General features: G+C 37.5%; 1 non-coding gene across 1 annotated transcript; it reads left to right on the forward strand.

The window, feature by feature from the left end:
- The first annotated feature begins 9,776 nt into the window (after positions 1-9,776).
- LOC116881047 lies at positions 9,777-9,880 on the forward strand. Its single transcript, XR_004385335.1, has one exon. It is a non-coding gene; the product is annotated as a U6 spliceosomal RNA (small nuclear RNA).
- Positions 9,881-13,637: the final 3,757 nt, after the last annotated feature.

Genomic DNA, 13,637 nt, shown 5'->3' on the forward strand with positions numbered 1-13,637 from the left:
TGTTGTATGACTGCACTTTTGTTAACAGTTAAATGACAGGTACAGCAGTAGCAGCCACATTTAAATCAATCATACTAAATCTAACGCACATTCTTCTGGGTGTGGGAGGAAAAAGTAGTAAAAATCTGGGATAAAATGAAGTAAAAGTATCAGATGCTTTGACTATAACACACACACATACACACACAGGAGATAGAATGAATTATCTACAAAGGGATAATGATTTTCCTTTCTTGAATTATTCTACCTTATTCTTTTTAGATCCCACTGATTTCAAGTCTAACAGCATCCCTCTCCTTTTCTTGGTCTGCATAGAGAAATATAACTAGTTATTACGGACCATGCTCTGGTCCTTATAAGCAAAGTCTTTTGTATGAACCTAAAAACTGCTGCTTCTACCTCCCTCACTTACTTTTCACTGTTCTTGTGTAAACCTCAAAGCAGTCCAGTGAATTAACAACCAAAATCTGGAGACATCACCCCCATTTGTCCTGCACCTTGATTGACAGGATAATTTTCGGGAACGACTTAGCTAGTCAGCTGCAAAGGCTTAGAACCCCAGGTGAAAGCCTACTCTGCAGGCTGAGATCTTACGTTGACTTCAAGCCAATTACTCAACATCCCAAAGCCTGAGGTGGAAATCAAAGACATGAATAAAAATCCTTTAGGATTACTAATAAGATTAGAGACAATGTTTATAAAGTCTTTCACCTAAAAAATATAATAATCTTCCACTTAATGCCTAGCACATATGGGGCATTCAGTGAAAAATGGCTACTATTACTTAAAAAAACATACAAGTACTGAAAACCCAAGTTTTGATGATGATACTTAAAAACTTTAAATATTTTTAGGCTTAGGAAAAGTAAAAACATCATTTTATGTTTAAGTGCCTCTAGAGCACTAGACACTTTGCAGAGCAGAATTAGAGGCTGTCCTTGACTTTCTGCTTACTGAAGTACTTGCTTTTTGCTATTGATTTCACAAGTATGCACAAGCCCCTGGAAAGAAGAGTGTAGGTAACAATGGTTTAAAAATAAAATATAAGGTAAAATTGCTTTTGAAATTTTTGTTTGTTTGGGTGTTAGCTCACAAAATAGGTCAAAGATTTATTTGTAAGACATTTTCAAACTTCTCAAAGAGAGAGGGGACAATTAGAAGAGTGTAGCGTGCCTGTCCATCCATAAATTGTAGGGTGAAGACCCACCTAGTTATCAAACTACTAAATGTAGTACCAGGCATTGTTCTAAAACCTTCATATAAAATTATTTTATTTCATTTTTATGATTCCCTGGATTTTGTTTTCCCGCATTTTTAGCATTGGGTCCTGAAGATGGTAGAAAATAATTATGTAAGGATATAATCCAAATCCTTTTACTTCTTCCTTGTGTCAAGTATCACAAGCTGGAATTTCTAAAATTATTTTGACATTAATCCTCTTTAGCCCTTTCACCTAATAAGTCATCAAATCCTGTAGAAATCTTCTAGAAATCATTCTTACTATAATTGCCATTCTTCTAGTTATTTTTTTTTCTTTTCTTTCAGTATGGCCTACCTTAAAAGCTGTCAGTCTGACTCTCCATCACAAAATGTCTCTGCCTTCCATTCTTTCCCCACAGTTATTACAATTATCTCCATAGAGAGATATGCATACGTCACTCCTCTGCTTTGAAGCCTCTACTAACTCCTTAGCTAGCTTCTGTGACTCTTCACAGTAAGAGTCTTCCTGCACCTTGAACCTCAATGCTAGCCACCCCTCACATTACCTCACTCCCCCATGCCTTAATCCAACCATATAAACAGACTCTATATGTTTTCTCCTGCTATAGCAAACCTTTAACTACCCGTTATACACAATGTCATGTCATGTCATGTCATTACTGTTTGTTTGGACTGTTCTCAAAGTGACTTACAGACTTTTCCTGATCTAACCCTATTGTAGGTTTGATTCTTTGTCACTCCATGACTGAGATTTCTTTGTAGGAGACTTACTGGGGATGCCTTCAGCAACAATCCATGTAAGAAATAAAGAAGAATTGGTGAGACAGGTTGAACAGTGATACAGTTGCAACAGAACCCTCCACCTATCCAGCTGGGTGATCTACAGCCAGGAAGAACATTCAAAGATATCTTTACAGGAGGAAAGGAAAAGAGATCATAGAACAGTATTGAATAAGGGAAAGAAGTATAACCTTGGCCAAAGTGGATCTCTTTAGTTGAGATCAATTCCTGAAGAAGGATTTCATAGGGATCTATTAGCAGCCTGACAGCAGGGGAAATGAAGGCTTCAGATGTAAAAGTTTTGGGTGGTACATCCCAGCACCCATTGTAGCCCCATAACAGTATTAGTCATTCCACTGCATGTCCCAAAATATTTGTTAGAAGCCCCTCTCCAGCACAAGCCACACGGTGCTCCAGTCTTATCTGACTCCCTTATCATGCTTTGAGCTCTCCTGTGACTGTCTTTATATCTTCAGGAGCCATCCAGTTTGCAGTACAGTAAATGAATACATAGAACAAAACAGAATTAAATAAAATCCTACACCTGGAATTACAATACCTGATTCTCTATGCTACCTTGTAAAATGTGTATAACTCGTGCTATTGCAAAACAGGAGTTTTAATTAGCATTGCTGTTTGGTTAAATTGGCTTTCAAGGAGGCAAAGAGAGCATGCTGAGAAGAGGTGTAGTTTGTAAAGAAATCTCTGCAGTGGAAAAAGCCTTTTCAGAGGCACAATGAATTACCATCAATTAGAAGTCAAAAAGAGGAAGACCTGAAAAAAACAAAAAATAAAACAAAACAAAACAAAAAGCAACAAAAAACACATATTTAAGGGAAACAGAGACCAGGGATTCTTAATTTGAAGACTGCATGGGGAAAACTGGAATAAGCTATGGACCAGGGGATAAATTATTGAAAAAATATTTGGAATCTACAGAGCTCATGGTTACAAATCAAACACTGTTGCAAAACCACTGCTGTGAAGGAAATAAATAGCTACTTGAGTGATTATTTTGGTAAAACATAGTGATGTTTCAGGTAAAATATATTGATGTTTCAGTTGGTATACAGACTGTCATGCCTCCCTGAGGTGGGGGGAATGTTAGTGGCACACCCTTCACAGACTTGACACATTGTAGGCTAACAATAAATGTTTGTTTGCCATCTCCTTCCTGTAAAGGTAAAGGTTTCAGGTCAGGCTTACCACTCATTTCAAACACCTCCCAAAACCCACAGAGTTAGGACATTCCGGGAATCCTCTGTTGGCCAAATGGTGTCTCTCTCAAGAGGCCAATGTCACATACGCGACTTAGCCTGAGACTTCAGGAAATGAAAAAACTATCTCTTGTCTTTTCCTATCTGGGTAGATGTCTTGTTCTTTTCTTTTTGCTTCTTTCTGTCTGCACAGGAAGTATAGCGCTAACGTGGTCATTTTATAGGAATTTAACATATAAAGGTTTGCTTACTCTATGTGTTTCCATTCAGTTCCTCAAACAGTATTCAGTATCTACATCTTGTAAAGTGCTGCCCTAAAAATAGGCTAGAAAAAGATGAATAAAACATAAGAACGTTGAAAAAGAAGACGAACCACTAGCAGTAACTGGTGGAAGTACGAAGTACATGTATGGTTGAAGTGCAGTTAATGTGTTGTGAGAACAAGTAGGTGGGAGTGACTGCTTTTAACCTAAGGGAGATCAGAAGGTGTGGCACTTTTCAGACCTTTTAGCATCCTAATCATTAGTTAATTGGCTCCTGCATTTAAATTTGTGTTGTTGGCTCTGGATGTGTTTCCCGGTAATTAATAAGCACTTTCCCAGTTAATTTTATATATCTTCCATCTGTGCCTCTTGGATGTAGGAAAGTTATTTTAGTAGGGTTGTATATACACGAGTCTCAGGAATCCTTATATCTCTACTTTTTTCTTCTAAAATCTTGTGAAAATAGAAGTGATGAGATTTTCATTTATTTCTGTTACTTCTTTTCCTACAATTTCTACTACATCAAACTCTATCATTTAAGCACTCAAACACAGAAAATAATATTTTCAATGGAAGCATGGAAAGGCAGTCCTTTCTTTAATGGCAATGCCTAGTTTTATTTTTTTTTTTTAATTTATTTTTTTTATAAACATATAATATATTTTTTTCCCCAGGGGTACAGGTCTGTGAATCGCCAGGTTTACACACTTCACCGCACTCACCATAGCACATACCCTCCCCAATGTCCATAATAACCCCACCCCCCCTCCCAACCCCCCTCCCCCCAGCAACCCTCAGTTTGTTTTGTGAGATTAAGAGTCACTTATGGTTTATCTCCCTCCCAATCCCATATTGCTTCATTTACTCTTCTCCTACCCCCTTAACCCCCTGGCAATGCCTAGTTTTAAATCCATAAACTTCAACATTTTATTTTAAATATCAGTTTATAAACATTACCTCGCTTTTCTTTGTATTCCTTCTGAACCACATTGTTATTGTTAACAAAAGTTTCATGGGAGGTGCTCTGAAGGCATGGAGAGGGTCTCACAAATTTTTGAGATACGCTTCTTACTCCAATATAAAATCAACCAGATCCATTTTATTTAAAAATGTATTTTAAAAGAGATCAAAGAAGTTAAAATAAAAGCCATATTACACAAGATGTAAGATTAGGAGCTAGGATTTTTTAATTAAATGTATTCTGTTTAATGACACTGGTTTTGTTTTGAAATGGAAGTTATTTAACACCTTCAGGTTATATCCTAATGGCATACTAGAAAGTACATAACTGAATTAACAACAATTGAAAACAGTGCTTACTGTCTGTTATTTAAGAATGAGGTATTATTTTGTGACTTAAATATACAATAGTTTGAAGAGACTGCTCTGAGGGAAAAAGTATATAAATTTGCAATACAAAAAGAAAATGCCACATTGAAAATAGAACTCTGATTGATACAAGATTGACAGAGAAAACAGAAAATAAAGAGCCTACATCTAGTTATAGTATTCTATAGTGTAAATAGAGCAGGCATTAAAATGACTAGAAAAGCAAGGTAGAAAGCAAACCATTGTTTACTAGACCCTATATCAGAATGACTGATTGAAATGCCGTGTTTTTCCTTCTCTTTCATCTCTACTTCACTGAAATTTATTTGCCAAAAACTGACCATATAGAATGTGTTTCAAAATTTTTCTATCTATAGGTTCAGGGAGCACAGATTCCCCCAGTGTGAATATCACAGAAAAGCGTGTCCTTTGCCTTCTTGACTTAAGTGCAGATTTATTAGCAAGAGGATCCACTTACCTTTGGGTAGTTATGACATAACAAACCAGATTTGAATTATGCAGGATACATTTAAAAATAAACTTTCTATTTTATAGTAGCTTTAGATATGGAAAAGTTGTAGAGATAGTGCAGAGAGTTCCTATATACCACACCTAATGTCTCCTGAGTTAATATTCTCTATAACAACAGTTATATTCGTTACAACTAATGAACCAAAATATATAAGTAATGAACCAATATACATTTTATTATAGATCACAGAACACTAAATCAAAGTAGTGTGAGTGTATTAATAGTAATGGAGGTGATAATTGAATGGCCTGAGGATAATGCAAGTTTTGGGAGTACTTGGAACTAGGCTTTAAACATTGTCATAAAAATCAACCCCTCATTTTTTTTTCCTTTTTGCCATAATTTCATTCTGCATTCACTTCATTAGCATCATTCAGACAAATATTCCCAACATAGAGGAAGTATGAGCATAGGAGCTTCAAGCTCACATTTACATTCTCAGTAATCTTGATACTCATGTCTCCCACAAATATTGAGATGGTCTTCGTTGGACTGCTTCAGGTCATGGGATCCTTTCTGAGTCAATCACTGAGACTACACTTGGTCAGCCAAGAGGCCGAGAAGTGATAGACAATCACCATGAGAAATTGAACATGTGGATTGGCCAGACCAGCATCACATCCACCCCTGGATCCAAGAATTAGGTTAGCTTTCCTAAATAACTTAACCCAGTAATGGGACAGATGTTTCTCAAGAGTAAATTAAGTTTCTGATAGGAGAAGGAATACATACTGCATATCAAGAAGGCAAAACCATCTGATCTCTACTACAATGTGCATATGAGTAGGTGTCTTAACCTTGAAAGAGTCTCCAGACATACTAGTCTACAATTATATTTACTATAAATTGAATCTAGGAAAAGTTATGGTTGGGTTTTTCTACTTCTATGGAAATGGTAAGAGAAAGGAAAAGATGTTCTTTTCCTTTATATTGGTTATCTTCAAGCTGATTATCTCTGTTTTTAAGTAAAAATGAGAAACCAATTCAGGCCCAGAATTTAATGACTATTTCCCTCACTGCTTAATGACATAAAATAACCCAAATTCCTCTAGCAAATATTTTTCTGATACTCTATATGCACAGCGTTTTACAAAACAATTAAATAATAACTAGAGATAGTTCAAATTTTCATTTAGGTTGCCAGAATTTTCCTACACAGAAATGGCAGCAATGGTTAACACTTAATGTATGGTCTAAGAACTGTAAAAAATATTTACAAATAAGATATCTTATAATTCAAAGAGCAGCCAATTAAGATCGTGCAATTATCAGTGCAATTATCAGTTCCATGTTACAGAGGAAACAATGGAGTCAAAGGGACAAAGTAAAAAATCACAAAGTTAGTAAGTAGTCTTATCAGATGACATTTAAATATCCCTTCCTATCTTCTTTGTTTTACCTATTACAAGGGCATTTGGGTAATTTTGCAGCCTCAGGCACAGCCATCGAAATCCCCTTTGTGTGAATTCTGGCCAAACTCAAAGGGCTACAACATTACTGTTCTTCTCCTTATAGAACCTATGTACAATTTTTGCCCTTTTCCCAGACTTCCTGTTAATGTTAAGGCATAAGACTCCATGGGAGCATCCAGTGCCTACATCAAAGCAAGCTAGAAGTTGGAAGATATTATAAAACACTGAAGGTAAAGCTTTGACCAACAGGAGATTACAGCAAGAAGAGAATAAATTCTTCTCCATTCCTTTCCATGTATACCCTGTCCTGAGAAACAGTCCTTAATAAGACCTCTAGGGAGATAGTCCCATGAGAATAAAGCAATCAGTCATACCGAATACTACGCAGTGGTTAGTTAGGGATTGCACCCCTGTATCAGCTCTCCATTTTTCCCTGTCTCAATCTCCTTTGCTCTCAACCCTGTTCCCAAAAATCATACTCTTGGAGAAGGCATTAATACATAAGTCTTTGCTTCAGGCTCTGTTTCTAAGAAATAATTTAAGACAGCTGATATCAGCAATGGCCCTAGAAAGTGGACCCTTAGGATAATTTTTTAAAGCTGTGTTACTGACCAGTTTTATTTGCAATAGGGATACCTTTGCTAGTGTTACAGGGGCTGATGATTAACTCTGGCATAGCATGACATCACAATTACTAAGGCTTTCCCTTGTGGTTAATTGGGATAAGGTGCAGGTGGAAGATAAGACCTTAAGATATGCAGTGGTGGTATGCTTATACGGTGTGGGACAATGATAATTATAGGGACTGCAGACTGGGCTGGCTTTTGTTAATGATACTGGGATCTTTGAAAGAGACAATTATAGGCTTAGAGCAGTCAATTGCCAACTTGAGGCACTCTGAAAGCCACAGGTCCGGTATGGCTTCATTTATGCAGAGCCTCTACATCTACGGGTACAGGGCACTTTGCAGAAAATCAGACCCAAAATTTAATTTTAAATGTGAAAGAAATACAAAGGAAGCCAAATATGTTGCCTTGAGAGATCTCATCTATTTAGTTTAAGATTGTAGTTGGAAAAGAGCAAGTTTTTGAAAATGGAGATGGAGGCTTTTTTTGGACAGAACTGAGATTTTTAAACAGTTTGTCCCCCTTGAAAGAAGAGAGCAGTTTTTCTAGAATGGAGCACATGTGAAGGCCTCAGAGAGGCAGGTGCCTCCCAAAAAGCCACTTGTGCTTTTCATGAGCTACATGGTCAACACGTATTTCCAGTCCCCTTACAAAGCAAGGAAATCTAGTACTCCCTCCAGGACAAAGTCATTTAAACACCAATTGGAATTATAGGACCCTATTGACAGATACAGGATAGAAACTGTGGGATAATTGTGGCAGTGTATCCTAAAAGTGTCAGATTATAGTTGTAAATTGTTAAGTTTGGTATGGGTAAACTTCCCTGGGAAATAGACTCTGAGATGGAGATTCGCATGCAAGCTTTTACTAAAGAGCACTCTTGGAAATATCGCTTGGGTCGCTGGGGAGGAGAACAGGATTGGGCAAAGGGAAAAACTGAACTGCTGGGTTTTAGTCAATCCCATAAAGAGTTCTGGACCACCTAAGTTGTCTGAAGTTGTATCAAGGGAAAAGGGCTTTGAATAGCTTCATAGAGGAGTCATTGATGTATGCTGACCACTGGTGGGAGAAGAATTTGTTTGAGGCAACTCTCTATGGCCAAAGACAATACTCAGAAACAGACTCAGTTGTGAAACATTGACCAGCACTTGGCAAGAGCCAGGGAAAACCATACCTCCGTCCTGAATACAGAATTGGGAAGCACACCACAACAAACACAATAATGTGGGAAAATTTATTGAATTTAAGCCATTCATTCCTAAAATTAGAGTCAATGCATGAATTAGAGACAATCTCTCAGAATCTGCTGAGGTGATTTTTTGAAGCCTGGACACAGTCTTAGCCTACAGGAAATGGGGTGGGAATGTCAGTACTTCCTTGCCAAAATATGAAGGTAAAAAGAAATACTCAAGGAAATAGAGATGTTAGGATGGATTGTGATATAAACTTGAGAATGTACCATCAAATTATTTTCCCATAGTATTCCAAGAGGCCATTTCTTTCACTGGGGTAATGCAATATGGAAACATTGCTAGGGCATGAAGGAGAAACCAACTTAATGGTTCCTGTCCTCTGTAGGATTGAATGGCAGTGGAAGATGATGCCATGAAAATGTGTTCCCCAGGGTAAGGAGGAGTAATTAGATTCTGAAATGAAAAAGTATAGGTGGAAGCACTTAATGTTCAGAGGCAAGATAGATTTAATTACTCTAATAGCTAACATGGCTATAATGGAAATCAGGGTGTCTTGATATGCATATCTATGGTGATAGCAAATAGATCATAATGTCCTCGAGAAAAGATAGATAAGTGGAGTAGAGTGTTTCTTGACCTATATAACAAAAAATAAATAGATAAGTTGATAGCTTTTGAACTGATAACTGGGGTTAGCCATCAAAATGGAAAGTTGTGCTTCCTCACAACAATTCCAGACTTATGTTAGTTCACAGACCAAAAAGCCATTGGTTGGAAGGGGAATCCAGGTCTCTCTGAGAGTGAACTCAGCCATATTACTGCAAGTAAATTAGGTAAATACTTCCCTCATCTTTTTCAAAACGGACTTGTGGTGAATACTGGTATAACTGTATAGTTGGAAACAGGAATTAAGGATTGATAAACAAAGATTCTGAACCGAGACTGATAATGGCGGAATTGATATACCATGAGTAGAGGCCTTGGATGCCTGATGATAGGTAGAGTTTTACCCCAAGACTGTGTCACAATGCAATGTATCTAACATGTCCATACAACTAACACACAGTTATTTCATTGGTCCCCAGGTGGGTAATTGAATACTGATATACTCAACACCTGACAGAATCCTCACATATATCTACTATCTGTGGAGTAAGAACCATTTTGATAGGGAAAAAAAAAAATCAACAAACAAACAACCCTGTACTTGCTTCTGCAGCACATATATTAAAATTGGAATGATGCAGAGATTAGCACACACCCTACACAAGAATGACATGCAAACTCATGAAGAGTGCCATATTAAAAACAAGCAAAAATCCCCCAAAAAACCAACTAGAAGCTCCCCTCTATCCTGGAGAATATGTAAAAGCCATACCACATTGCAGGAATTACAATGATAAGCATCACCATCAAATACTTAAGGAAAACAGGAGTAGTGTTTCCTATGATATTCCCATGTAATTCATCTGCTAAGCTGTTAGAAAAAAGTCAATAAGAAAAGAAAAACTGATCCCACGGGCACCTGGGTGACATAAGTATCTGCCTTTGGCTCAGGTCTCGATCCTGGGATCCTAGGTTGGAGCCCCATAATGGGTTCCCTGCTCAGCGGGGAGCCTGCCTCTCCCTCTGCCCCTCCTCTCTCTTGTGCTGACTTTCTCGTGCTCTCTCTCTCAAATACATAAGTAATAAAAATCTTTTTTTTAATTGATCCTAACTGATAGATGCTATAGAATGACTGCTTTACACTTACCTATGATATAGCCCCAAGTGCAACCGCATGCTTAATATGTTATATTTACTGATGCGATACTACATTCCCCTGGCACTTAACACATATGAATTTATTTGGCAATTACATTCCTCTTGATTCCAACAGAAAGGAGGACCAGAACTAGTTTGCCATCACATAATAGGAATAACATAATGGGGACAGCATTCACTCGTTATCAGAGGGCTATGTTAAATAATTCTCATGCTCATGATATGTTCTGCAAGAACACTGATCCTATTATTCTGCAAAACATCATTTCGGGTTACTATAATTATGTGTCACGCTAATGGAACACAATAATTAGAAACTACCAAGTGTTCTATAAGCCCTAGGAATATATCAGGAGGTCAGAGAGTGAAGAAAAATTCTGTTGAAGATGTAGGAGCCTTCCATATCAGGGAATACTTTAGGGGTTCAAGTCAACTAGAGCATATCAAAACATTTTTTTTTTTCTAAGATGAATACAAATTTAGTGTATTTCTTACTTAGAGTACTTGATGAGGCTCTGGATTTTTTGAGGCAGCATATAACATTCTTTAAAATACTGTTATGATCCATTTATTGAATGACTCATAAAATAACACTTTTTAGCAGGACTTACAGCAAGAAAGTATTCTGCAAAGTCAAGACTGTGGTGCAAGCTGCTCTATCACTCAAAATATGTGACTCAGAAGATCTGATAGTGCTAGAGATATCTATGGTATATTTAAAATGCTATATTGAATCTCTGGCAAGCCTCCAGAAGAAAAAAATGATGTGTAGAATCATAGACTGTAGAGCAAAGTCAAGCTTTCTATATCCAACAAGTTAATTTTCATTGAAAAAAGTAACATCTAGTATTCCACTATGTCCAAGTAGGGAAAGATCCTGACCACAGGATGCCAGATGTCCATGTAACCACCCTTCCTCTTCCTAACTTAGGTATTATTAGACCTGCTGAGTCATAAATTTGGGAGTGTAAAGCAGTAACCCATCATACAATACAAATGGTATATGGGATTTAATCTCAGCAGATCTAGAAAGCATGAGAAAAACAGATGAACACGTGGCCAGAACTCCCATATCATTAACCTCAATTGCATTGACATTCTCCTTCAAGGTCATATCTGTGGCCTTCTGTCAACGAATAAAATTAGGACTGCTTCACAGATGAACTGGCTTAAAGGAGATGATGCCCCTAAATGAAACTTCATGACTCATTTAAAGTGTACCTCACCTCCTGGAAAAGAAGTGAGGACATCCTACAAATATGGAGGTACTGTGTTATATTTAGTAGCTGCATACTAAGGAAAAGCATCAGTAGAGGACTGGTCAGACAGACACTTCTCAGTTGCTACTGGAGATTATCTCAACCTCATCTCTGGCAATCTTGACTCTTGGCAGCAGACTAAGCCACTATTCTGATAACCTACAGTGTGTGGACTTCAGCAGCCTTCATCAGATGTAATCCAATTGTGTCTTACCCCATGGATACTCTGAAAACCATTTACCTCCTCTGGCACTCTCCTCTTCCTGGAAGAATGAGATGTAGGTATATTCAGGGCCACCACAAGTGCATCCAAGAAATCACAATCAAGTGGGTGAAATTGGTCCTTAAGAGATGGGAGCCAGAAGATAAATTCTACTCCAAACCTGAAAATAAAGGTCCTGATTAAAGTTTATCTTTTGAATGATAATCTCATGAGTTTGAATCATCTTGACATTAAGTGATGGCTAGATTAGTAAACCATTCTTATATTTGTTCTCCCTCTTTTATTTCTCGTTTCATTCACTTCTGTTTTTGAGTAACGTAGTGGATGGAGCTGAAAAATTTGTTACAGGTTCTGCTATGTGACCAATACAGCTAAAATAGAGAAGACAAGAGTTGAGACCAGGCAGCCAGACCCTTATTTGGTTCTTAACTACTACTATCCAGGAATACTTCCAAGGTCAATAGCCTCCCCTCCATTTGCCCTTGTGTTCTGTGCTTAAATAGTCTAAGTAAGAATACTGTTCTGTATTTCTCCTAAGCTTTGTATATTTTTCTTAAGAATTATTATGTCTTTGAGAAATTAGATAGTCTTTGAGATTAGGCTGTCATTAGCTAATTAAAAGTTACTCATCAATTTTATTATGTACAGTATAACCTATTAAGAATTAAACTGAAACTACCATATACATTCAATTTAAGATTAATTGTTACTATGGCGCCTCAGCAAGGCATGCAAACTTAGTTCATTGTCAGTAGTAGTTACGGTGCTAATATATCCCTTAGGCTGACATTGTAAAATATCTCCATTTTAAAAAAATTAAAAATAAACATAGTTTCTAAAGAGGAGAAAGTTTCTTTTTTTTTTTCTTTTCAGCTTAACAGTATTCATTGTTTTTGCACCACACCCAGTGCTCCATGTAATACGTGCCCTCCCTAATACCTACCACCTGGTTCCCCCAGCTTCCCAGCCCTGTCCCTTCAAGACCCTCAGGTTATTTTTCAGAGTCCATAGTCTCTCATGGTTCATGTCCCCTTCCAATTTCCCTCAACTCCCTTCTCCTCTCCATTTCCCCATGTCCTCCATGTTATTTGTTATGCTCCACAAATAAGTGAAACCATATGATAATTGACTCTGCTTGACTTATTTCACTCAACATAATTTCTTCCGGTCCCATCCATGTTGCTACAAAAGTTGGGTATTCATCCTTTCTGATGGAGGCATAATACTCCATAGTGTATATGGACCACATCTTCCTTATCCATTCGTCCGTTGAAGGGCATCTTGGTTCTTTCCACAGTTTGGCGACCGTGGCCATTGCTGCTATAAACATTGGGGTACAGATGGCCCTTTTTTTCACTACATCTGTATCTTTGGGGTAAATACCCAGTAGTGCAATTGCAGGGTCATAGGGAAGCTCTGTTTTTAATTTCTTGAGGAATCTCCACACTGTTCTCCAAAGTGGCTGCACCAGCCTGCACTCCCACCAACAGTGTAAGAGGGTTCCCCTTTCTCCACATCCTCTCCAACACATGTTGTTTCCTGTCTTGCTAATTTTGGCCATTCTAACTGGTGTAAGGTGGATTCTCAATGTGGTTTTAATTTGAATCTCCCTGATGGCTAGTGATGATGAACATTTTTTCATGTCTGATAGCCATTTGTATGTCTTCATTGGAGAAGTGTCTGTTCATATCTTCTGCCCATTTTTTGATGTGATTATCTGTTTTGTGTGTGTTGAGTTTGAGGAGTTCTTTATAGATCTTAGATATCAACCTTTTGTCTGTACTGTCATTTGCAAATATCTTCTCCCATTCCGTGGGT

Source organism: Lontra canadensis, unplaced genomic scaffold (assembly GCF_010015895.1).
Source record: "Lontra canadensis isolate GAN:19392208 unplaced genomic scaffold, GSC_riverotter_1.0 scaffold70, whole genome shotgun sequence".
Classification (NCBI taxonomy): domain Eukaryota; kingdom Metazoa; phylum Chordata; class Mammalia; order Carnivora; family Mustelidae; genus Lontra; species Lontra canadensis.